The following is a 25,506-nucleotide window of genomic DNA, read 5'->3' on the forward strand; positions in this document are numbered from 1 at the left end:
CAAAGAAGAAGAACATTCTTAATAAAGGAATTGTAAGAGAGTTGTGAGATAGGCAGAGTGGAATCATGGCTAGAGTTTTGGACTTTGAATCAGGAAGAGCTAGGCTCACATCCTGTCTCTAATGGTGGCTGTGTGACTATGGATTAGTCAGTGACTCTCTGAGCCTTAGTTTGTGAAATATAACACCTTAGTCTGTAAAATGGGACTATTAGTAAATGTAGTCTCTAGCTCACAAGGTTCTTGTGAACCTCAAACTGCCAGGAGAGATGTCATGGTCCAGCCCAGGAATCAAAGTCGGTCTCGACAATTAGGTGGCTATCTGGATAGAGGACTGGACTTAGGATCAAGAAGTCCTGAGTTCAAATCTGTCCTTAATACCTATTTGCTATATGACCCTAGTCAAATCACATGATCTCTCTGTGCCTCAGTTTCTTTTCTCTGTAAATGGGAATAATAATAGCACCTACTTCCCAAGGATGTTGTGAAGGTAAAGTAAGGCTATATTTGTTAAACTCTTTGCAGAACTTGAAATATTATATAAATGCTAGCTATTATTATTAAGCAAAATTATACAAAATTATGCAAACTTTAAAGCACTATATATGCAATATATAAACATATATCTACACATGTATTATATATGTGTATGTGTCTGTGTGTGTATACACACACAAACACATTATAAGAAGCAGCTATATGGCCTAATGGATAAAGCACTGGACATGGAATGAGGAAGACCTGAGTCCAGATTCTGTCTCAGGCACTTATTATTGTGTGCCTATGAACAAGACACTTAACCTCTGTGAGCCTCAGTTTCTTCATTTGTTAAATGGGACTAATAGTAGCAACTAACTTACTAGGTTGTTGTGAGAACAGAATAATATAAGATACCCAAGAGACTTTGCAAAACAAAGCACATATTATGATTATTTAGAATCTGAAGTTATGCATCTTAAAGGATTTCTAGCAGTGAAAGGAAAAGACTAATAGAATGATTTTCTCACAGATTCAAAGGGTCATGCAAGTCAGCTAACCTGACTATTATATAAATCCTGTTTCTGACACCCCTGATAAGTGCTTATCTAATGCCTGTTTGGGGAACTTAACCCCTTTCCAAGGCAGCCTATTCCATTTTCAAACAAATATGAGGATTTCCTTCATGGGCCAGACCTTTTAATTGTTTTAGATTTTCACACCTGAAAAAGCATATGGTATAATGATGACATTGGCCATAAAAATTCAGAATCATCACCTAGTGGCCAACCAACTGGTGATGAGCCTTCTAGGTACTTTGCTATGCTGGTTCTCAGAGAGGAGACCCAATCTGGAGCCAGAACTGTGCTTAAAACATTTCTAGTTTGGAAAGACCTGCCAGAGATAGTGTTCAGCTGGCATAGCCTTCAAGAATGCCAATATGTTCATCATCTAGATGCATGGGCAGTTGGCTATGAGATTCATTTACTAAAGGAATGAGTTTAAAAGGAATGATTCAGCAGAGAGAGAAATCATGTAAAGCTCATTGCTAGACCCTGAGTTGTTGAGAACTTTTCATGAAAGGGGAAATCTTGAGTGTATTTTTATGTTTTGTTTGCATGGATAGCTAACTCCTTAACTCAGACATCTGGAGCCTAGAATGAGAAATTGATTGGCCAGACAGAAAAGCAAATGACTGTCTGCAGATACGACATCTGGGTGATAGTGGTGAGTGGAGAAAGGAGAGCTAAAGCTGGTGCCCCCTAGTGAAAAGGTATTTCAGGATTGCCGGTTATTTTTCATTTTCCTGAATAGCTGTTATGTCTTAGATGAAAGCAAATCAGTCTTTCATAGATACTTAGAAGTAACCCAGGGTTCAGGTGCTCCACAGAGATGATCCCTGAAACATTAGATCCTCTCTTACTTGAGGAGACTTACCAATTGGAGGCCCTCTGAAGATGGCCTGTCAATCTTTTTCCCCCTTCCTACCCAATGGCTTTCCCTAACAATTCTTTTCTCAGGTTCCCCTAAGCTTTGACCTATATCCTTTTGATCGTTCGGGTAGTGCAATATCCCTCCCTGCCTTCCCCCTTGTCCTTGGGCAGGTGTCATGACCTCGCCCAGGAATCAAAGTGGATCCAGTGGCCTGATTTGAAGTATTGTGAGCTCTTTCCTAGGGTATGAAGACCTTACTCCTTGTATTCTTTTTTTTTATGGAGGGTTGAGGTCTTCTCTATGCACACTAAGTAGATGTAGTTGTTTTTTTTTTCTTTTCCTTGGGTGAATTTGACCTTTTGTGCTGTTCCATTTGAAAACCCCATTTTTGAGCTTTTATGATTAATCTTTCTTTTCTCCTGATGAACTTTCCCAAGCTCTGACAAGTGGTACTTACCATCCTGAGGACTGCCTGATAACTCTCCCTCACACTAGCTAATTCTTCATACAAGAAGGCATTTGGATCAGCTTTTAATCTTGGCTGAGTCGTGATTGTGCAGTCAGCAGAGAAGAGGCTTTTTTGGGACGTTTAGTAATGCACCCCACACAATTCTCATCTTGGAGCTTAGAGTTATTATGATGCTATTGTCAGGAGCAAATACTGAGGAGAGAACATTTATATTCATTTTTTTTCTTTTTGATGCATGACGTGAGAAGAGAAGGGATCAAGGGTTCATCCCTCAAGAAAGAGTACAGTGATGCCCGTCAGACCTTCTGACTTTGCTGTTCCGACCGAGGACCACATTCTGCTGTAAATTTAACACGTGCTGCTGGGACATCTTTTTTGTCTCTCCTCTCCTGAGTTGGCTCTCACTAAAGATTAATTTATGGCAACTGCAAGAAATGATTTTTTTGTTTCATTGTTTGCTGAATGAGGATCCTTATGGAATTTTCTGAAACTGTGAGGTTTTTGCCTTGTTACCACAGGCTTCATTCAGGGGTGGTGATGCCAGTGGGGATGGGATCAGCAAAATTGACACTATATTAATTGCTCAATAGTTCTCTCCTACAGAGAGCAAAGGAATGAATGCCAAGCAGTGGGATTCTGGGAGAGGACAGAAGGAAGGCAACATAGGGAAGAATGATTTTGACTTATAGGTGTCCCATTTATACATAACAGATTGTGGGGGAGTAGAAAGAGTGCTGAATTTGGAAAGAGAGGACCTTGTTTTGAATCCCAGCCCTTCTGCTTGCTACGTATTTGAACCTGAACAAATCACATCTTCAATTTCATTGTTGGGAAGTAGTTGGAGCAGACGGCCTCTAAGGTCCCCTTCACCTTTAAATCCGTGATCCTAGGATCTCTTCCTGAAAAGTTGCAAGCAAATAGAAAATTGATATATTGGATCATATTTTAAAAGCACTAGAGTAACCCATCATTTGAAGGAACCATATGGCAAATTATTTTATAAAGTGAAGGAACTAATTGTAAAATGAACAATGTGCCTCCAAATTCCCTGTCTTGTCCATTTAGATTTTTCTCCTATATATCTCCTTTCCTTGTGGCCTGCTATACTTTGCATGAAATTGGTAGAGGTTAGTTTAAATACCTTTTTTTTTGGAAAATTGAGGATTTTAAGTTATGAATGAGCCTTTAGAATCTTGTGCTAGCTGGTATCCTAATTCATTAGGAATACCTCCCAAACTTTTAAAACAAAGGCCATGGCCTTTGGGTATATGTGTTCATTTGTAATGAAGGGGTGGGGGTGGGGAAGGAGACACTGTGCAAATATATGTCATTTGACACTCACAACAACCCTGTGAAGTAGGTACTATTTTAATCCCCATTTTTATAGTTGTGCAAACTGAGGCCAGCAGAGTTTTTAGTAGGATCACTCAACTAGCAAGTATCCAAGGCCAGGTTTTCACTCATCTTCCTGACTACAGGTTCAGCATTCTATGCATTGCATCATCTTGCTGAACAGACTTGAAATCATGTCATTTGAACATCTCTTGAAGTAACTGGAGACAGCTATGCTGGTGAACAAAAGTCTTTGTAGCAACATGAGAGCTATCTATAAATATTTGCAGAGCTATCATGTGGAAAGGCTTAGATTTGTCCTGCTTGACTCTCAAAGACAGAACTAGAAGCAATGCGTGGAAACTGCAGAAGCAGATTTAATATAGTTGGAAAGAAGAACTTCTTGACAATTCAAAAATTTCAAATTGTAAGGGTTAACGTAGGAAGTAGTACATTCTTTCTTGTTAGATGTCTTCAAGCAAAGGTTGGATGGCCGTTTGTTAAGGTCATTAAAGAGGAGATGGGCTAGTGCAGGTATTGCATTTCTTAATTATATCGGAGGATTCTTTTGGTAGGTGTATTGAAAGTGACATGCATTGTTTAAAGCATTAGTAAAACATAAAAAAAAATTATGGTTAAAAAATCATCCCTGAAGCCATTTTGATGACGAATGTCTCTGGAGTCACCTAGGCTGGATTTTGGATGGTGGAGAATAATCATCTACGTATCCCATAGTCTTCTTGGTAGAACTCTGGTCGACTTGCCAGAGTTTAGACCCCACCTGTGTAGCTTTAGAGGATTCAGGGTCACCTTTACATCATGATGAGGTATCAGAGTAGGCTTTCAGTGGAGATAGCAATAAAAGGTGAGATAAAGAAAAATGAAGGCATCTTAGATTTTCTCAGACAAGTAGTGCTACACTCCAACACACCATTAAATTCTCATCGATCAAGCAGAGTGGCATATTTTTATGTCTGTGTTTTGTCCCTTCGTGTCCTTGGGAGAAGTTACTTTCTGTAGCTTCATCATTTTTCTGCAGGCTCACAGAGGCATTTCTGTTGTTGCATGTTTCTACATCATTGTTGATATATTTCCTGAAGAATCAGATGATCTGTTTCCTCTTGAGTTTGCTTAGTTTGGTTTATTCTATAACCTTTCTCCCTCATGGGAGTGATTTCATCCCTTTATTCTTGCCAGCTTTCTTTTTCATTTGATCTCGTGCCCATTTTCTAATTTGAAAGTCATGTGTCCTCCTTTGTGATATGAATTCTGTGTTTTCATTTGTCTATGTGAAAATAAAAATCATTCAATGGGGAATTTATTTTTTATTACCCCCTTAGATTCCTCTTAGGCTCTCTTATATAAGGCACATTTTAGATGCTACCAAAGCCAATAGCAGTTCTTTTTTGAAAACTTGACATTTTAGACTACATTGCTATTTCTTGAACAAGGTGTTCCATCTTCTGACTCTGTGCATTTTCACTTGCTTTCCCCCACACCTGAAATTCTCTCCCTCTACATTTTCACTTCCTGGCTTCCCTGGCTTCCTTAAGTCTCAGCTAAAATCCTGTTTTCTGCAGGAGATCTTTTTAAATTTCCCTTAATGCCACTGCCTTCCCTCTGTTGATTATTTGTAAGTTATTGGGTTACCTCTTTTTCTGATTTCAGGTAATTGCACCTATTCACTCTCTCCCTCGCAGTTTAGAAAGTCCCTACTCTTTCATTCAATTAGAAAGCAGATTACCTAATGTTATATCCTGGTTAATTGTTTCCGTTTAATTAATTGGCCTTACTTGATTGTTTTTAATGTATAACAATCTGTCTTTCTTTATATTCATGGTTCAGTTCCAAAGCTGAAGAAGGCTACTGGTCTTGATTTGTTGGGCGGTTGCCATGAATTGCTTAATAAATCGATTTGCTCAGAGGCTTGAACCTTTTTTCCTTACCCACCATATTATCCTGTACACATTTTGTTTATACATGCACAGGTGGATCAGTGGCAAGAGCGTTGAGCCTAGAATTAGGATGAACTGAATTCAAATTCTGTCTTGGTCACTCACTAACTGTGTGAACCTAGGCAATGCACTTAAGTTCTGTTTCAGTTTCCACATCTGTAAAATGGAGATAATAAAAAAAACCTACCTCTATGAGTCGTTGTGATTACCAAATGAGATAATATTTTTAAGCTTTGCACACCATCAAGCTTTACGCAAATGTTATCAGTGATGAAGATGATGATGATGATGATTGTTATGATGGTGTTATTGTTGTTTTAATATGGTCCCCCCCATTAGACCATGAGTTCCATGAGAACAGGGACTGTCTTTTACCTTTCTTTGTGTCCTCAGTGCTTAGTACAATGTCTGACACTTAGTAAGTGCTTGTTGACTGACTTACATTGATTTTTGCCAATGAGTTAAGCACTAACCCGTGAACTGAGGGACTGAAGAAAATATTTTTAAAAATTTAAAGTCAATCAGACAATGAGACTAAAAGAATAGATTGTCTAATTTCTCTTTTAAAGTTCCCTTTAACATTCCATGAAAATCTCTTTGAGGAGTTATTTGGAATACATCCTTCCTTTAGAAAAATTTTTATTTAGTGATAGGTTAGTAAAAGATGTTAAGAAATACCCTGAGACAAATTCACATACCGTGCAAAACTTGTGGCCCTAATGATATTCTAAAGCTCTTTGCTTTAGAAAGCAGAATTCTGCTAGTTAAGACATAGTCCTATATGTCTTCTCAGTTCCAGAGGAGCCTTTTCTACATAACTGTCTAAAAAATGGAAATGCTCGAAATCCATGTTCTTAGAAGTGTGTTATTACTTTAATAAAATGATTTTAAGGTTTAACATAGGATAAATGTTTTAATTATTCATTCTGAATTGGAATCCCATAGACTTGAGTTGTGTAAACCTTCTAGTTTGTTCTTTGGCCCTGATTTCTGGCTTAATAGCACACCTGAGGCATGTTATTGGCTTTCCATGACACATATAGTACCCCAGAGTGTCTTGATTTCTTGCATAATTATACACTTCTAAGCAAATACAAAATTGGAATGCTTAAATAACATGCTATGCTCTCTGATGTCAGACATAACTCGAATCAGCAGATGCTAGTTACTATAGACGAGCATATATAGGTTTCACAGCTATTGAGGGTACACCTACATATTTGACCACTCCTCTCTTATGTGGCCTTTGAATAACTCCTCTATGCAAGTGAGACCTCCAGGCTGAAATATTATTGTAAAAACCTTTTTGTAGGACTGACTTTGAGGATAGTTCATAAGCTCAGAGACAGAGAATAGAGACAGACTGTAAGCACTGTCTGCTTCAAGCACGGCATCAGTGCCAGTGTTTTGCTATCCTTTGGTGCTACACATGTGGTTTGGTCCTTGTTGGATTGAATGTGTGTCGCTGACTTGTCTGTGAAATTCTCAGTGGTTTGGGATTGATTACCTTAGTTAAGGTATTGCGGCTGGTTATTCTCATTGTCTGACCTGATTAACTATTGGAAGTATTTGCACATACTTAGACAACGTAATTCTTTCCTTTTAGACATTTCTATTAGAAATGCATCCAACCCAAACCCCTGAAATTCTCCTTCCCTTATGGTGTTATGGGCAGTCACCTTCCTGCTGCTACCTTGCCTTGCTTGTGCTATTTAAGCAGAGTTTGGGCCTATTGATTAAGAAACTGTGTTGGAAAGAATTTGATAGGGGATTGGAAGAACTGACTTTGAATCTCACCTCTGCCACCTACTGTGTGAAGTTAGGGAAATCACTCAAACCCTCTGAGAATTAGTTTCCTTTTCTGCAAAATGGGAATGATAGTATTTGTATTACACTAGCAGTGTGGTATATTAGTGATCTGGCTTCAGAGACAAGAAGACCTGAGTCCAAGTTATGCCTCTGAAACATAGATATTCTGATCATTAGGAAGCCTATTTCCAGATGAAGAAACAGACTTAACCCAGAGAGAAGATGTGATTTTTTTAGAATTACATACCCTCTAAGTGTTAGATCCTGGATTCAAATCCAGTTCTTTCCCATTACCCCATAGCCAAAATTCTGCCCACTCCCCCACCTACCCCCAATGTAACACTATTGATATTCTACTCAATGCTGACTAGCTAATACATATATATGTGTGTGTGTGTGTGTACATATATATATATACATATACATATGTACATATAAAGCATTTTGCAAACCAAAGTTAAAATACACCTTAGCCCATGTATATGTATTTTAATGTTGGTTTTAATAATAATAGCTAGCATTTATATAGCACCATAAGATTTTTGAAGCACTTTACACATATCTTATTTGATCCTCACAACAACTCTGAAGGCTTTTCTTGACTCCAAGGCCAGAACTCTGTCCACCATACCACCTGACTGACATCTGGCTGTTTTATTCTTGTTTGGCGGTCATCTGATCACTTTATTATGAAAAGTACAATTAAATAATTTTGATAAGTATTTCTCAAATACTCAAATAGCTTTGAGATCTCAATTATGTGGCTATTTCTTCAAAAGATAGATAAGCCAGTCATCAAGCATTTATTAAGTACTTAGAGGGCTCATGGTATAGTGAAAAGGACATTAGACTTAGAGCCAGGAAGGCCTGGATTCTAATCCTGGCTCAGATGTTAGCTGAGTTGTGCTGGGTAAAATACTTAATTTTCCTATGCCTGTTTCCTCATGTGTAAATTGAGGGCTAGCATCCAATGTCTGTCTCAACTCTAAAACTTTGTGTATTAGCCTATGTGCTCGGCTAGGATATACAAAAACAATACCATTTTCCTCCTCAAAGGAACCCATCCTTGCCTACTTATCTTATATGTCTCTAAAAAGAGATAGACTGGTCATGTGGTAAGAGCAAGGGATAGTCAATGATCTGCCCATGTCCTTAATTAGTATTCTCATTATGTCAAGAGAAATTGAGGAAAGCTCCCAGCATGTAGGGTATATCACCTATATCAGACTTATGGGAGGACATGGACAAGAGTCACCCATGAATTTTAATAAGTAAAAAAAATAAAAGAATGAATGGAGATTTGGTAAAAAGAGAGCATAAAGCCCTTAGTCTAAGACCAGAAGGTCCTTGCAAAGCAGTTCAATTTTGTTCATTTCACAGCTTTAGATTTTTTTTGGTTCTGTTCAGGCTAAGACAAAAATAACATTGATTCACAGTGATGATAATCAGAAGATTGCATGAGGTTTCTAGCTATAGAAATAATCTGGCATTTTTTTCCCCTTACCATCCTTGTTTTCCTACAAGCCTACCTTGAGTTTATGAATCAGGCAGCCTTTTTATTGCAGCACCACGCTTAATGAAGCATCCTGTTCAGGCAGCTTGAATCACTTGCCAATTCATTTCCCATACATGAGGCATGGAGAGAGTTTTAGCCTTTGTGCAACACAGCAGTTCAAACCATTTAGCTGGAGTTTCATTTTGTCAGGGTTGATGACTGTAGTTCTAGTTCCTACAAGTATGAGACATTATTTAAAAAAAAAAAACCTTAAAAACTAGTTTTGGTAGCTCCCTGAAGAAAAATGGAGGCCATGAACTTTTAAAATAGAATTATAATGGCAAAATATTAAAAAATTAACCAAATGGAAATCATGCTATTTCATATTTATAGCTTCAAGAGTAGTTAATAAAGCAGTTCCCAAGAAAGCTGAGAATCACATTAAAGTCCCACTGAGGCTGAGGTTGACTACAGGAGACTAGCAAAGGAGTAGCCCTTAATGGTCTAAAATTTTATAGTTTAAGATTATGTTAACACCAATGAGATGAAAGAAAGTTATGATTATCATTGCTACTGCCACTACTAATTACTGTTATGATCATTATTCAGACTTGTCTGAATTGTGAATAAAGAGGGTGGGAGAAATGAAACACAATGGTAGTTTATTTATTAAAGATTAAGTATTTGCTGATGCTTATACTCCAATTCTCGTGAAGAATTATAGAAACCAGAAAGAGAATATGGTGGAAAGCTTTTGGATAAAGATCAATGAGGGGAAAAATAGAAGTTATATTGTCACTGGGGTGTATTATATATAGACCACCCATTCAGAAGGAGGAACTTGATGAAGAATAAGAAAAAGATTGCAACTCTCACACGAAGGCCTGATATTAAAGTAATAAGAGAGACTTCAACTACCCAGGTGGTTGCTCAATGTCTCTCTCTGACAAGAGCAAAATAGTCAATAAGTATTTGACTTACCTAATGATTTCATCCTTCACAAGAAGAAGGAAGCAACAAGGGGAGCTCTGATTCTGGACCTTTTTCTGAGCAAGGATAATTTGATTATTGCAATAAAAATGATGTCAACCTTAGGGGCAGTAATTAATGAGGTTATGGTGGAGAAAGAGAGGAAACTCAGAAACAGTCTAACATGGAAGTTTGATTTTGGAAGCACAGATTCTAGGGGTTCAGAGAAATAATGAATAAAATTCAAATGATTAATGTTCTGGAAAGAAGGTTTTGTCAAGATTAATGAGAAGCTCTCAAGACTGAAATTCTGAAGACACAGGGAGAAATGATTCTGATGAGGAGGAAAATAGTGAGTTACCTAAGATCTGTGTTTTTACACAGTGAAGACAACAATTAATCCTGGCTTTGTCATTTATTACCCATACACCCTTGGATAAGTCACTTAATTTCTTCATCTGTAAAATGATACTTTTGGGCTAGATTACAAAGTCCATTCCAGACTACAGTTGGAGTATTTTTAGTTCCATTTGCTACATTGTAAGAAGGATCTAGATAAGCTGGGGATTATTCTGAAAAAGGTGTTGAAGATGGTAAAAGGCCTCTCTAACTAGACATGTGAGGACAGGTTGAAGGAACTAGAGATGTTTAAATTGAATGAAAGAATTTGAAGAGGATAGGGTATAGTAGCTCTCTTTAAGTATTTGAAGAGATAGTTGTTGAAGAAAGGACTATTTGTCCTCAAAAGGCAGAAGCCTTGGAAAGTAGAACCACTTCTTGACATACCACCATCCCCTTTTCATCAGAAGCTGAATGATACCTTGTCAGCTGGGTAAGTTCTAGAGAGAATTCTTATTCAGGAATGGATTGAACTAGTGTGCATTGGTCTCAAACTTAAATAGAAACATGGCCTCCCAATCCATACAAATGGATCCCTGCAGACTGCATACTGATTTAGTTTTTAAAATGGAATGTTATCTATGTTTTATTGTATTTTTATTTATTTTGTTAAATGTTTCCCACTTGGGTTTTAAACTGGCTCAGGTTGCACTTGGGAGTGTTGTGGGCCACATGCTGTCTGCTAGGTCTGTGTTTGACAGCTCTCGACTAGAGGACCCTTTAGGGGTCTAACTTTAGGGTCCCGTGATTTTTCTCTTAGATTGCTAACCGCAGTGTTTAGAGTTACTGATGATTAAAATAAGATTGAACAGAATGAAAAAGCATTGTGATCTTATGGAAAATCAGTGAAAGACTACAGAGAAGATTTGGAAAGTACCCCTTGTATGTTTTCAGAAAATCATAAATTCTCATAGCAAATCAGGTAATAGTAAACAAAAAGTAATCAGTGTGTTGTACAATAAACCCTGAATTAGGAAAGTGGAGAAGTCCCGACAGTTGAAACAGCCGTTATGTAGTCTTGGAGGTGGGGCACTATAATTTCAAGTACTGTCAAATTAGCTCTTTCCATCCTTTGATGATATGTTTTTGTGTTCCCTCTCTGTAAGTTTTCTGCCAAAGTTATTCCCATTCTAGCAGTCCCATAGCATGTTTTGTTTAGCAATGACGTTATTGGATCCACTATCTCATACATATATGGAAACTTATAATGTGGAATCCCCCTCCGGTGAAGTAGATTCTCAACTCACCCACAATTTATAGCCTTAGGGAGTTGCCTGGGACAGTGAGAGATTATATGACTTGGCCATGGTTACACAGCTAGTATCAGAGTTCATACTTGTTCCTGACCCCCCAGTTTGGCCCTCTATTTACTATGTTATCCTGACTTTCAGAACGTCTTACATAACATACATCTACTCTTTTTTTATTTGTTTATTTTGGAGGCAGTGGGAATTAAATGACTTGTCCAGAGTCATACAGCTAGTAAATGTCTGAGGCAGGATTTGAACTCAGGTCCTCCTGACTCCAGGTATAGTGCTCTGTCCACTATGCCATCTAGCTGCCCGACATACACCTATTGAAAAAAAATTATTACATAGAATAGAATATAGAACATTTACTGTACATAGAATATTAACTCTTAGAGGACTGAGACTGATTTTTGTTTTTGTATCTCCTACAGCTAGTTCAGAGCCTTATACATAGTAGGTGCTTAATGACTTTTGTTAAATGATTGATATGGGGTAAACAAAGCAAACAAAACAATAGATGTGTTTCAGAGGAAAATGCCTTGAAAAGGAAACATTGATCATTCATAAAAATAAGATTTATATTAGATATGTTAGGTATATGCTGTGAACTTGAAGAATACTCCTTTCTTTCATTAGCCAATTTAAAAAAAAACACACCAAGAAATTGAAGAATTCCATAAAATGGATACAATTAACTACTTCCTTTGTACTCTGACACTGAAAACTTTTCTCAAAAATGGGTAAGCTTTCATACATAGATGCTCACAAGTATATTTATTTGATGATTAAAGGCATTAATTTGTGTACAAATTGCTTTGATTATTGAAGTCAACTTGCCTTGTTAAGTCTAGCACAAGATGTCAGAGAATCTGCAAAGAACTGTGAGCAAAATGCAGTTATCACCTGTCACCTAGTGTGCTATATCTGGCATGATGGCTGAACATGATTGGGAAGTACGTGAAGAAATTAAGATAATATCCTGGTCTGATTTCTGTTCGTTATTATACATTACTTGAATACAAATACACACACACTCGTACACACACCTATTCCATTTTCAACTGCCTAGCTGATCTGTTGATATGGGAAAAGGGGAGTCCTATTCAAGTTGTATAAGTTGTTTTCTCAATAGAAAGGGCTCCCAGCTATGGATTTTGTGCAGGGTTCGTACATATGCATGCCACAAAGACAGTAAGGCCTTTGCGATGTCTTCGGGGAGGGAGTATAATGAAGCACAAAGAGATTCAAGTATTGGAGGAAAGATTTGAACTTGGACTTCTTGACTCCAAGCTATGTACTCAGTCTTGTACAATGCTACATATGTAATGAATTATTTTTACCTGGAAGCAAAGGTGACATAGATATCTGTCCTTTTATACCTATGTTCCATCATTTGTTTTTTTTTCTCTTTATTCTTATCTGAATTTTGTATATTCCTCCTAAACCCAGCATAGTATATCTTTAATAAATATTAATTCATTTATTGTATCATTTAAATTGTTTCTACAGGCAAAGTGAAAAGATAAAGACATTATCTGGTGCTAAGATAGTAAAAAAACCAAACAAACCACAATTATCTGGCTTCACAGATTACATTGGTTGAATTATCCAGCTAATCACTCATGTACAGACTTACCTGACTGCCTCACAAGGTTTTTGTAGTTTATAAACTGTAAAGTGCTATATAGATGGGATCTATTAAATATAATAATACCATGTAGTCATGTGCCTCAGGATTTACAAACATATAAAATAATTCTTATTTGATCTCTACAACAATTTAGGGCAGTAGATGTTGTTATCACCTCTAAGACAGGATAACCTTTGCTCAAGATCACACAACTAGTAAATGTCTGAGATAGGTTTTGAACCTAGGTCCTCCTCCAAATAGGATAGCTAGGTGGCTTAGTGGATAGAGCACTGGCCATGGACTCAGGGAGACTCAACTACTTCAGTTTAAGTCTGGTCTCAGACACTTACTTGCTGTATGGCCCTGAACAAGTCATTTAACCCTGTTTACCTCAGTTTCCTCATCTGTAAAGTGAACTGGAGAAGGAAATGGCAAACTACTCCAGTATCTTTGCCAAGAAAACTCCAAATTGGGTCATGAAGAGTCAGATACAACTGAAAGACTGAACAAGCCTCCTGCAAATCCAGCACTCTGTTCAGTACACACACACTCCTTTCATACACACACACACACACACACACACACCTGCACACCCAAATCCTGCACCTCAATTAGTGAGGCACAAAATAATATTCCTTGATTTAAGAAGCCATTTGCAATTAGTTAAGCTAGTTGGAGCCTAGTAGAAAGAAGATGATGGTCACACATTTAAGGCCCGCATAAGACAGTTTATCATAATTTGCCATACCCTAGATTTCTCCTGGCTACTTGAAAGTACTTAGTTGGTCCAAAGGAGATTCTAGGTAAGTGAGTATTAATGGAATAGTGCTAACCTGTCACTACTTCTGGGAAAACTACTTAAAGCTCTAGTCTTACTGTTGGAAGGTCAGTGGTGTGAACTTCATGTAGAAGCATATGGTGAAAGTCACTTGGAAAATGTGCTTAACTACTAAGCAAATCTGTGATGTTTGGTTTTTTATTGTTTCTCCTATTAAATATAGTTTTGCATAATAACTCCTAAAATAGTTATAAACTGTTGTATGCCTTTGATTTATTAAAAAAAAAGCTATATGATTAAACACAACAGAAAATGAGAACATCTCTAATTGACCTTTGTGCTTGCTATTTCTGATTTTGTTTCTGTTGGCCATCTCATTAGGAAGGATGATAACAAAGCAATTAACTTGCATTTCAGACTAATTTCTTGTCATGATTATTTAAACTGAACATTTGAAACAAAGAAATTCAAAAAAGCATAAACAAAGCTGCTTTATTCGTGGATAGGCCATAAGATAGCCTAAATGTCACACACCTAAAGCCAATTACAATATCCTGTGAAACAGAACAAGTCTTTTATTTAATACTCACCATCATGGTCAGTAATAAACTTTTATTTGGAAATTTGCTATGTACAAGACTGTGGAAATACGAAATATTAGACCAAATGTTCAATGTAAAGCAGCTTACAATTGCAGGGAATATTATTTTTATATTCTTTCTTTATCATAAACATCCATACAAATACACTTGCATATAAACATTTATTTTTAAATAATATTTTCTTTTCCCCCAATTACATGTGAAAGCAATTTTTAACATTTGTTGGTTTTTTAAAAAAAAAACGTTTTGAGTTCCAAATTCTATCCCTCTTTCCTCCCTGAGCAGTATGCAATCTGATATGGTTTATACATGTGCATCATGTAAAACATTTCCATATTAGTCAATACATATACGTAAATATATATATACACATACATATATGCAAATATATGTACACATACATATATACATACATATCAAACACATACATGTATATATACATATATATTTATTTGCACACATATTTTTTTCTGTGACCACTGTCAAAGACATAGCCATTCTTCCAGTATCCCAAGTCAGTAACCTCATTGTTATCCTCAACTCTTTACTCTCCCTCCCTGCCCAGTATTTAATCAGTTGCCTGATGTTGCCATTTCTATCTCCTTAATATCACTTGTATCTTCTCTTTCCTAACCCTGCTACCACCTTAGTATAAACATTCATCCTTCGCCTAGATTAATGCAATGTCTTCCTAAGTTGTTTTCCTGTCTCAAAGCCTTTCCCTACTCTAGCTGATACTTCACGCTGCTACATTTGACAAACTAATTTTCCATATGCTCAGAAATGACCGTGTCATTTCCCAATCATTAAATGTCAGTGATGATTTTTTTTTTGAAAAAAGGAACTCTTGGAGACTGTCTCCCAAGACATAAAATGATTGCAATCTACAATCTTTCCTTCAAAAGAAAGTCGACGCAAATGAAATCAGAATACTTTTTTTCCTGTAAGCAATCTTGTTTTTAACTAGAATTCGCAACTATGATATTCCTTCAATAGGCAGACCATCATTTGCAGCTTAGAAATCTATTTGCTGCATAGAGGTCCTTGTTAGAAAGCAGTTTGACCTTCCCAGGATGGGTGTGGTCTACAGGAAATAGTTGCAGTGGGAGACATTAGAATCTGCGGGGGAGACATGATATGGCTTTTTAGTTTTCAGTAGGCCTACTACTAGGTCTGGGTCTAGCTTAAATAGACCTACAGGGCCAAGAACAAGATGAGGGGCCTTTATAGCAAGATCGAAGGATATAACGAAGAGAATATTGCATTTGGATTAAAGAGAGTTGTATTCAATTCCTGGCTGTGACACTTATAATATGTGTGACCCTAGGCAAGTTCCTTATCCCCCTGAGCCTCACTTTCCTGTTTGTACAATGAGGATCATGATGCATGCAATACTTGCCTTACGAGAATCTTATCAGAAATGCATTGTATAAATCCTACACAAGCTGCTGTAGGGGCAGATAGGGTGGTGTAGTGGATAGAATGCTGGGCCTGGAGTCAGTAAGATCTTAGTTCAAATCTGATCTCTGGTATGTACTAGTGAGGTGACCCTGACTAAGTCACTTAATCTCTGTCTCAGTTTCCTCAACTAAAAAGTGGGGATCATAATAGCACCTATTTCACAGGGTTGTTCAGAGAATCAAATGAGTTATGTATAAAGTAGTTAACACAATGCCTGACAGAGTTGACACTTTACAAATGCTGTCTCCCTTCCCTCTCCTCTCCCCCTTATAGCACTATACAGGGTGTCCCAAAAGTCTTCCTGCTTTAATAGATTTAATAGATTCAAGTATTAATAACTTAAAGCTGCACTAAGAATTTTTGGTTACTGTGACTATAAAGGCTATTGTGTACAGTCTAAATGCTAGACTGGTCCATACATGATGTCAAAAGGCACTTTACAGGAAGATCTCTCCAGTATGGTGGAGCCACTATACTAGATTTATGGAATGATATAGTGAAAACATGTAAATTCATAAAATAGGCCCTGCCTTCAAGGTGTTTATAATGTAATTGGGGGAAAAGTCACATGTAGAATTAATGATGATACAAAGGAGTAGAGAAATGATTGAGAGAGAAGTTCTGATAAGTTACTTTGAGAAGTCCTGGCAGGAAAAGCCACTTACTTGATTACAGCTAAATGGTATAGTGGATAGAATGCTGGACGTGGAGTCAGGAAATTCCTAGTTCAAATCCTGCCTGTGATATTTTACTACATGTATGGCTTGGGAAAGCCATTTAACCTCTCTTAGATTTGATTTTCCTCATCCGCAAAATGGAGAAAAATAGCACCTACTGTATAAGTCTGATTTCATCTAATAGCTCAAAGAATTTTCCTCCTTCCTAGCATGATTAATGAGGTTGTTTACATGTAATTTATATCTTTAGTTGATTAATTCAATTTTACACCTTTGATTCATTCTATAATCCAAAGAGAACTCTCTTCTGAGAAAATGTTTATATCATAGAACATTTTCTTAGTTGCATCCAAGTTTGGGCTCTGGGATAGATGCCTTTTACTTTTTTTCTTTTTCTTGAGGCAATCAGGGTTAAATGACTTGTCCAGGGTCACACAGCTAGTAAATGTCTGAGGCTGGATTTGAACTCAGATCCTCCTGACTCCAGGGCCAGTGCTCCACGCACTGTACCACCTAGCTGCCCTGCCTCTTATATTTTTAAATATAAAAATGTATTTTCTTTGTTTTTCTCTTCCCTTTGAGAGACATGAGAAATTTTCAAAAGCTCTATTTCCTCCGAGATAACATAGTTTTTTCTAGCCCATAGAAGAGGTAGAATAGTTCAAACTCCATAGAAGAAGTCAGCAAGAACAGGAGCAGTCATTTATTTTCTTGACTGTTACATGTAATTATAAGTGCTCTACCACCTTGATGAAACTCTTTAAGGTTTTCTTGTCTCTGGGTTGATTCTTTGTGAAAAGAAAATTTATTATTGAGTGGCAGATAATTATGGTGGAACTTGAGACTTGCCTCTGTAAGGTAAGCTTTAAGGCAGAGAGCAGCATGGACACAGCAGGGGAGGGAGAACATAGATCAATCTGTGGTATTTTCAGGCTTCTTGGAATCAATTTTATATTAATGCTTATATAAGTTAAACTTGATGCTAAAATTTTAATGGCCAAGTACTTTGTTTTGTCTAGCCTGTCTTAAAAACTATATACGCATATGTATAAATATGTGTGTGTGTGTATAGTATTTTAATTTTTGAAAAAGAAGTATTCTTCATCTTTTCTCTCCCTTTTGGAGTTTGCTGGTCATTCACCCTGACAGAGAAGAAAAGCAGTAAATAGAAATTTGAGTAGTTGAGTTTTCTTTCTGTCATGCATTAATATTACACATCTTTTCCCAAGCAGTAGGTTTTCCACTATTTTTTCTTCTTGCTCCTAACTTAGCTTTAAGAGATAATTTTTATTGACTCTAGGAAGAGGTTGTAACTCTCAGTGCCTTTAGCCTTCCTGATAGCATCCTTATATATGTGAGTTGTACTTCTATTTGTGTTCTTGGTTGGGTGTTCCTTCTGCCTCCACATTAATTTCTTCCTCACTGTGATGTTTTGTGATTGCATAGTTTGAATTTAATTTTTAGAGACTCCCATTCTTCTGAGCTATATTCTACTTGAACATCACTTAGGCTGTTGTTAGGCTGGTTGGTGTCAAAATACAGATGTATGGCAAACATATATCCAGGGCATTTACTGCTCCAGTATAGCTTTCAGGAGCTAGGGTCCTCATTATGCCACAAAGAAGCAACAGAGGAGTACTTCAAGATTACCTAAGGAACACAATAGGAGGAAGGAGTAATTTAGAATTCTAGGAATTAAGGTAGAATGGGTGGGTTCAAAATAAGAGACTCAGAAATTCATCACAGAACACTTTCTTCCTTAGCAAGTAACACAAGTAGGAAGGCATATAAAGACAAGAAAGAGAAAAAGAAAAGGGTAAGAGGAATTGAGAAAGATTTCTTCATAATATAGTATTTCCATAAGTACCTTAAATTGGAAGAAAAATCATATCCCTTTCACCCACCCTCTCTCCCTCCCCACCTCTCTCTACCCCCCGAAATGAAAGATTAGGGGACACATCTGAAAATTAGACTTGGCTAATAGTTGTGGACATTGATTTTTTTTCTAGATTATGTAAGGGGCTGGAGAATGGAAGATATGTTCTTTTCTTTTTACAGTATTACGCAGGATAGATCTTTATGCTGAATTCAGAAGGGTTTAAGTAAGAAGAAACAATGTAACTTTTTTAGGTACAGAAGAGCTATAAATACAAATGCACAAATGTATAGGGACAATGAATTCAAGAGTAATTCATACTTCAGAGTCTCTTGAAAATAAGATTGTCATAGAAGAGGTCTTTAGGGTTACTTTATGATGGGGTGTATGGCATTTGAAAATTACAGTAAACTGAGAGGCAATGGCCTGAGCATGATCAATTTATTAGTTAGGCTGGTAGTAACTAATAAATTGAGCCTGTGGCCTTTCAATAACTAAAGACCCTGAGGTAGGATGTACTAGCTTTCATATAGTTTTGGGAACTACAAGAGAACAAAGAACAGAATTGGGTGGATGGGTGAGAAATAATATGATTGGTTACAGGGTAGGCAATATCATGGGAATGGGGACAACATGATTGGTTACATCAAGGAAAACAGGCTAGCATCCACATGGAGTTAGTAAGCACCCTTCTCTACCAAGTTTTATGGAACTCATCCACTCATCATCTTTGCTTGGGGAATCAAAACTACCAGATTTAATATGTCCTTGGAAGAGAAAAAAACAACAACCCCCCCAATCGTACAAGGACAAGCAAGGACAGACTGACATATCTTTTGGGGGTGGTACCCCGTTAACTTGTGGGGATTAAAGGTAACAAGCAGATCTCCTGGAAGTATCACAGGGGCTACCTCTAAGAGAAATAACAACTAACTCAGAAAGCAGAATTCCTGAGCTCAACTCAAGAACTTAGAAGTAGACAATGCAGACTTAATTAAAAAAATCAATACAGCATAAAATTGATTACATTGTAGAATCAATACAGTAGAAATCAATAGAGTAGAAACGTAAGGCAATATTAATTTTGATCTTTCCAGGTGACAGGGAAGATATTAGTGGGAAGACTATGAAAAAAGGTCACTTTGGTAGAGTAGAATTTGTATAAATACACTTATTGCTTAAAATATAACAACTCCAGACTAGTCATAAATTAAAAAAAAATAATAGAGGGCTATCATCAACACAGCTGACAATTACGTTGCCCTGTAAGATTTGCAAAGCTCTTTGCATACATTATGTCGTTTTATTCTTACAATAGCACTTGTGACGTAAGCACATTATCATCTCCATTTTGAGGAAGAGAAAATTGATACTCAGGTTATGTGAATACAGAGCATTTTCATAGATGTTGGGAGATAGTCAAAGGCTAAATAAAATGTAGTCCCTGCCCTCATGGAGCATACAGTCTTTTAGAGGAATAAGGCACAACCACCTCTAACTATGTGTCCAACTCACTTCATTAGAAAAGGTATTGTGTCCAGTCTGGACTTCCACCAGGGTCCCTAGCTTCAAGTCATCTAAAGCATTGTCATAGGATTCTGGATTTAAAGCCAGAAGGAACCTTCAATGTCATCTAATTTGACCTCCTCATTTTATATTTGAGGAAACTGAAATCCAAAGGCCCCATGTTCTCCACGTAATCTTCTCAGGTTATTGCACCTACAAGAGATCTCTCTCTGCAGTTCTCATAGAATTGACCTTCATCTCTCCTGTGCCCTGAAGGTCTACTTTGTATTTGATTCTCATTTGTGAGCATCTCAGATACTGTTAATCTATAAGCTTTTTGAGGGCAGGGGATTCTGTGATTCAGATCTAGTTCTCAGTGGTAACTCTATGAGGGGGCACAATCCCTGCACATAGTCAGTATTAATAATTGCCTTTTGATTTTTCTTGAATGCACCCTAGACTTTAGATAAAGAATTTATTAGCTGCTCACTGTTTGCTAGGCACTATGGTAAATTCCAGAGATGCAAATACAAGCAAGTCCCTAACTGAAGAGATCTAACTGAAAAGCTGATTCTTTTATTCAATATATTTAAGTTAACAGCAAGAAAAGCAGCTACAGTATGCAAGGCACTGTGTTTGATGCAGAGAATATAAAGATTAAAAATGACACCCTTGTGATGTAGTGCAAAGAAGACTAGCTTTGGAGTCAGAGGACCTTGTTTCAAATGCGTGCTAATAACTGCTTGTGTGAAAGTCACTTCTTATCTCTTATCTCTTCTGTTACCTCATTAGTAAAATTGGGAGGGGACTAATTGAATTCTGATGCATGTATGTATTTATATACACATGTTTTTTTTGGTTGGGCAGGAGAGCAGATAGATACACCATTTCCATGATGTATCAGTTCGATGTAAGATAATGATCAGTAGAGGAAAAACTCAGATAAAATGCTCTTGGAAGATTTGAGGAGAGAAAAGACAATAACAGCTGGGGGAGGGTAGAAAAGGCATAATTGAGGAGATGGCGTCTGAGCTGGGCCCTGAAGTATGATAAAGAGCATGGGAGGGTGATCATGAGAGCACTGTGCTAGGACCGGCGAAGACCTTGGAGACCCCTCATTTTACAAGAAACTGATGCGAAAGAATGTTAATGACTTGCCCAGGGTACATGATATGCCAGGGTACAATTCGAAATATTTGGGATGCAATTTTCATAAAAGGCTTCCAATTTGTGATCTTTGTCCTTTATTCCTACAGAATGGTTGGTTACATTATATATACACACGTATGTATATGTTTGCTAATCAAATGCTTCTTTTTTTCCTGACTTCATTTACTTCCCAGTGAACTGATTTTTTGTTTGTTTTTTAAAGAAAAGACAGCATTCAGTGAAGCTTTCATTTCACCCTAATGAGTGCACATGTTTCATTTGGGAAAGTCATCATATATGTGTGTGTTGGCAGATTTCTCTCCCTCAGTCAGCAGTTGATTGTCTATTAACAGCTCTTCTCAGCTCTAATTATTGTTAATATAATTGGTAGAGGGGAAGAATGGTCCTGGGTGGGTCTCATCTCTTTGTAGCTGAGCCTCTGAACAAAGATGGAAATTTTTTTTAGGGAGCGTTCTTTTTCTGCTGTGAAAACCAGAAACTTTATGTATATACACACATATATGCGTATATACGTATATGCATATATACACATATACATGTGTGTATATGTATATACCCATTTGTTTATTGATTTAGTTTTAAACTTGGAAAGTACATCTGAATTCAATGAGTCCACCCTTCCTCCCTGTTTTACTAATGAGATACTAGAAGAGATAAGAGATAAAAAAGTGACTTTTGCAAAATTACTAATGTAGTTAATATTGGTAAGACATACACACATATGCACACATATATGGTGTGCAAATATATGTATATATACATATATATACATGCACACATATTTTTATCTATATAAATTTGGAGGAGGGAGAAGTTCCTCAGGAAAATTATCTCTGGATCTAATACACAAGATATGATACAGATACATTTATCTCTCAATTTTTGCATTTTAGGGTTCTTGAGGTTTGGGTATCCTTTGGGCCAAGACTGTGATTCAGAGTCAGTTTTCAGTGATCCAGATTCTGAATTTATCCCAAATTCTGAAAATACTGAGATAGCCTGTAGGACAAGATTGATTGTATTTTTTAGGTTAAAAATTTTTTTTAATTGTAGAGCAGGTTGTGATGGGATATATTTTCAAATGACATAAATTCCTCTTGATTTATGAATCATTAATTTCCGTGCACAACTTGCATTGGTGCCCACCATCACTGATTTGTCATAAAGATGAACGGCGACTAGAGGGAAAGGATTCTGAAAAGTCAAAGGTGGTAGAACAGTGTGAGGATGAAATACTTTCTGCTGTTTCTTTCGGTCTGTGTTAAAACTGAATTCAGTTTGTTTTCTTTCTTTACTTTGAGACCATTTAAATACATACATATATATATATATATACACACACACACACACACACACACACACACACATACAAACATACGTATGTGTGTATATGTGTATTATATATGTGTGTATGCATGTGTGCATATATATGTATATACACACATATACATATATGCCTGTTGAATTGGGTAATAGAACCACATTGTTCCAGAGCTACAAAGACATTCAGAAGTCAACCTCAGGCCAACTTGAGCAAAAATGTCTTCTATAGTATCCCCAACAAGTGCCCCCCTCCCCAAGCTCTGACAGTCACTGACCTATCTCTTCCCAGACACAAGTCCTTCTACCTTTGGAGAGCTCCAATTGTTAGGAAGCTGGGGTTTTCTGGTTTGTTTTTTTTTTGAGAGACTAAATTGACCTCTGTGCAGCCCCAACCATCAAATCAGAAATCCTTTTCTTGTCTACTGTATTGAAAAGAGTGATGGGTTTGAATTTAGAAGACCTAAGTATGATGTTAAATTCCATTTCTTAATAGCTATGTGATTCTGAGAAAGTAATTTCGTCTTTCTGATCTTCAGGTTCCTCTTCTACAAAATGAGGCTAGTAATACTTAGAGGCAGGGTTGTGTAGTGGCTAGATGCCTGTCATTAGTGTCAGGAAAACTTGGGTTAACTCTTGCCTCTGATACAGTTGGCATGTCATAACCTCTTGCCTAGGGAATTCTCTGACCATAAATTATAAAGGAATAGCTGTGTCTATATGGGTGTAGGGAGTTTCTACACTGGAAGTTTGACATGAAATCACAGGTCTAAACACAACACAACACACACACACACACACACACACACACACACACACACACACACCCCTCTCTCACACTGTTATCCTCACAGGGTTTTTGTGACGATCAAATGAACGCTGTTAGGAATATTTTGTAATCCTACAGTATTCTAGGAATGCCAGCAACGAAAGAGGCTCCATTAAGCTAATGAAAGGCTCTCACGTGTTCTCTCCTAAGTGAAATCATATTCCTGCCTGTGCTGATAGTCATTGCTGGTTGTTTAAATAGAGGTCCATAAACTTCTTTATTAATCTTTTCCCTGTTGGATTCTTGCCTACTCTGTGATAAGTGGGCTACTATGTCTCTCACTTTTCAAAATCGATAGGGGAAAAAAGCAACTGTGGCTTTGCTCTGTGGAGAGTATTACTACACATTAATATTGTTGTCCAGTTAAATAGAATGCTTAAAGCTCCTAGAGTCTAGCTTCAAAAAACCACAACAAACCCTTAAATAAAGCCATAAAGATGTGCTTTTAGTATAAGGGCGCTATAATAATTTGAAAATAAGATTCTCATCCAGAGCACCATAGAGTACATGGGCATTTTGAAACAAATTCTGAATGAGAGAATATTGATCAACTAATAAGCATTTATTAAGTGCCTACCATGTGCCAGGCATTGGGCCAAGCCTTTGGTAATCAAAGAGAGGCAAAAACAAAGTCCAAAGCATAACACACACACACACACACACACACACAACAACAACAACAACAACAACAACAACACCCACGTCAACTCCATCCCTCAGGGGAAAAAACAACTCTGCTCCAAAGAAATCTTATATGGGAGCCAACATTCAAATAACTATGTACAAACAAGATCTATAGAGGAAAAAGTACAAGTAGTCTCAGAGGGAAGGCCCCAATATTAAGGAGGCCTGGGAAAGGCTTCTTGCAGAAAGTGAGATTTTAGCTGAGGCTTGAAGGTAGCCAAGGAAGCCAAGACAGGGAGGTTAGGGGAAAAAAAGTTCTAGGCATGGGGCACAGGCAGTGAGAATATTTGAATTTGGACTATCTCCTTACTTCTAGAAGTCTCAGCAATAGGTAAAATCTAGAGCCTTTTATTAAAAGGCTGATAAGTAAATATCTAGAAGAGAAAAGGGTGGTCACAAAAGGATGAGCCTGATTTCATTAAGATCTAGTTGTGCCAAACTAACCTGATTTCATTTTGGGGGATAGTTATCAAATTGATAGGTCAAAGAACTATAGATAATGTTTATCCATTGTTTGCCTTTAGTAAGAAATATAATGAAGTCTTATGTTATTATTCTTGTAGAAAAGATGGAGATCCATGGACTAGAAACTAACATACTTTGTAAGAGATAGAATAGCTAGACCCCAAGAAAAGCCATCAGTGGTTCAATATTAGCTTGAAAAGGAGGTCTCCTGGTGAGCAACTGATGGACCCATGTTTGACCCTGTATAGTTTAATATTTCTAGTAATGATAATGGCATAAATGTCATACTTATCAAATTTTCAGATCACACAAAACTGGAAAGAATAGCTAACATGCTGGATAGCAAAGTAAGGATTAACAAAGACCTTTGCAGGATAGGGCACTGAGCTGAATCAAATGAGATGAAATTTAACAGGATAAATACAAGGTTTTTGCTTCAAAAGTATAAAATTGGGAAGATGCAGAATCTCATTTGAAAAAAAGAAAGATCTTGGGATTTTAGTAAACTGTAAGAACAATATGTATGAGACAGTGGTATGATATAACAGCCCCAAATGTCAAGAGATTCTGGGAATTGTATCTAAGAGTGAGGAGGTGATAGTCCCACTATTACTCTGTCCTTGTTAGATCACATCTGGAGTGGTTTGCTCAATACTGGAAATCATATTTCAGGAAGGCCTTTGAAAAGATAGAAAGGGTCAGGAGTAGAGCAAAGTAGGATCGTGTGAGGAGTTCGGGGTTCATATCCTGTAAGGATTGGCTGAAGAAACTGAAGATGTTCAGCTCGGTGAAGAGAAGACTTAAGGGTTGTGGTTTCTGTCTTCAAATATTTAAAAAGCATTCACATGGAATAGGGATTAGATATGTTTAGCTTGTCTTCAGAGAACAGAATTAGAAGGAGGAAAAGTTGCAAAGAGGCAAA

Source organism: Trichosurus vulpecula, chromosome 3 (genome assembly GCF_011100635.1).
Source record: "Trichosurus vulpecula isolate mTriVul1 chromosome 3, mTriVul1.pri, whole genome shotgun sequence".
Taxonomy (NCBI): Eukaryota; Metazoa; Chordata; class Mammalia; order Diprotodontia; family Phalangeridae; genus Trichosurus; species Trichosurus vulpecula.